General features: G+C 39.9%; 1 long non-coding RNA gene across 2 annotated transcripts in view; it reads left to right on the forward strand.

The window, feature by feature from the left end:
- LOC109383148 (uncharacterized) overlaps window positions 1–2,585 on the forward strand; it is a 38,245-nt gene extending 35,660 nt beyond the window's left edge. For both annotated transcript variants that reach the window (XR_002124084.1, XR_002124087.1), the window contains exon 4: window positions 1,983–2,585. This is a non-coding gene — a long non-coding RNA (uncharacterized LOC109383148). The remainder of the gene's footprint in view (window positions 1–1,982) is intronic.
- Window positions 2,586–2,603: the final 18 nt, after the last annotated feature.

The following is a 2,603-nucleotide window of genomic DNA, read 5'->3' on the forward strand; positions in this document are numbered from 1 at the left end:
CTACCGTGTGTAGCCAGCAGCCAGCGTGAGTGGCCAGCAGCCGCAGTGAGCGGCCGTCCAGAAGCCGGCGACTGATCTGCCTTGCCCGGGAAGAGCACAATGATGGTGCCAACTTGGGCCAGTGAAGCAACGTCCTCCACAACTAGACTGAAGACCAAAACAACAGCAACTTGTCTGTTCCCCTTCCCCCAATTCCCCAGCGCTGTTCCCATCCCCCCCATTCCCCAATAAAAATATAAAAAAAAAATCCATCCTTCATACAATTGTCAGCGATGTCAACTCTAACCCTGTAAGGTCACAGATTAAAAGCCTTCAGTGGCTCCCTCTCCCCTACATGGCATTTGAGAACGATCGTGACTTGCCTCCTAGATACCCCTTCAGCCTCTTCCCTGGACATTCCCAGCTTCCCACTCTGTACTCAGCAATACTCAACTGTCTGAAGCATCCTGGACACTCCACCGTGCCTTTGTCCATGCTGTTCCCTTAGCTTGCCTTCCTCTGCCTCCAAATTTTTGTCCAAATAATTGCTGTGCAACTCTCAAGTTTCAGCTCAGTATCAGTGCTTCTAGAAAGTCTTCCCCAGCACTTTCCCTGTGCTTCTTTGGTGCACATACCTGTGGCACTTTCCATATTGACTTGAAATGATTTGTTCTGTATCTCTCTCTCTCTCCAATGGATTGTCATCTCCTGGAGGGCAGGGATGATATTTTATTCAGCTTTTTACCCTCAGAATATAGGATAACATCTGGCACACAGTAGGTATTCACTACACATTTGTGGAACTGAAATAAACCAAACAAATTAACCATTAATAATAAAACTTTGAGCAGTCTCACAGCCTGAAGCTGAGATTCTTATATAAAGCTAATGGCATTATAAAGTGTTTCTTCTCGAAAGCAATATAGCATCATGGAACAAAAACCATGAAAATGTTCATTCTCCTTCACCCGGTATTTTTCCCATTTGTGAATATTTCCCCAAAGAAATAACCCAAAGAGGGGAAATTTACACAGATGTTCCTGGCAACTCTAGTTATAACAGTGAAAAAAACTGGAAGCAGTCCAAGTGTCTAATAGGGAAATGACTAAGCAAGCAATAGGATTATTACATAGCTATTAAAAATGACAAGAGGTGAGGACTATGTCAACATAGAGAAGCGTGTATCTGCAGGAACGTTAAGTGGAAAAAAGACCACAGAGTGACATTTAAACACGAGTGGTTAAGGATGTATGTGTACATTAACAAAGTTTGTAGGCCAATTTGGAGAAAAGAAAATGGCTGGAGTTCAGTGTTCACTATGTCTTATTTTTCCTGTGCAATTCTATGAGTTTATGACAATAATAGTTGAGATATCATGCAATGTCGATATCCTGAAAGTCCTCTGCAGAGTAAGGTACCTACCAGATTGTATATTACAAGAGATAATTTCATGCCAAATTCGCATCAAAGTATTATGAAAATAATGACATTTCTTCAAGAGAACAAAATACTTTTCTTCAGCTTAATTCAACAAACAAGCAATTTTGAGAGCTTAACTATGTGCTAGAACACTTATAGGCTCATGAAACTTACAAAAACATGGGCAAAATCCTCAGATGGATATGTGTTATTACTTTAACTTACTTTTATTTTTTGAGTGACTATACATATAAGGACCTATTATAAAGGAAAGTCTGAAAGACCTTTGGCCTAAACTTCACATTCATAAATTGCCTTGATTTTATACTTTCGATGTTGTCTCCAAAAGGGGTTCTATGTATAATCACTGAGATATAGTAATAAAGATTAAAAGGAAAGTCATCATATAACTCTAAACTTGTGTCACATTGCCACTATATGACACATAATTTATTATTACATTATGAATTATATTTTATAAATCCTGTGACTATCCTGTCAATAGCAAAATATTGACATTGCAAGATATCATATTATATTGCAATGAAAAGAATTAAACCATAATTTTTTATATCTTGTTTTAGAATTTCTTCATTTCTTCATTTTCATCAAGAGCCTTAAATTGTGGACATGGCCCAGGCCTCTCTAGATCTCTAGGAGGCCCTCATCATAATTATCACTTCATCTTTAATATGTAATAATTCTAACTAGGGGCCCAAAATGAATGGGTTGTTAATAACTTAACTGGATGGACGCCTAACAAACTGCTGTCTACTAGCCCTGCTGTTCCTGCTGCTGTGTAACGAGTGGTCAGAAAATCCACAGCTTCTAGAGCAGTGGTTCCCAGCCCCGGCTGCAGGTCAGAATTACCTACATTTGCCCAGACACCACTCCAGACCTCCTGATTTGAATTCTCCAGGGCTGGAGTCTGGAGGCCCCTAATGCTTAAAAATGTTCTCTCTTACTCTCTTCTTTCTTGCACTGTATTTCCTGTGGATCCAGGACACAGAATTCAAGCTGGTCCTGTTAATGGCATCGGGTTTAGCTGCATCATGGATTTAACAGCTCTGAAGGCTAATCTGAGGGTCAGCCACCATTTTCAGTGTAGACTTTTTGAGGTGATGTGTTATAAGTGCCCCCAAAAACAGTTTAGAAAAGAAGTTTGAGGATGCAGTCCATAGATTTTTTTTTTTTGGGGGGGGGAT

The sequence above is a fragment of the Hipposideros armiger genome, unplaced genomic scaffold, assembly GCF_001890085.2.
Source record: "Hipposideros armiger isolate ML-2016 unplaced genomic scaffold, ASM189008v1 scaffold_76, whole genome shotgun sequence".
Taxonomy (NCBI): domain Eukaryota; kingdom Metazoa; phylum Chordata; class Mammalia; order Chiroptera; family Hipposideridae; genus Hipposideros; species Hipposideros armiger.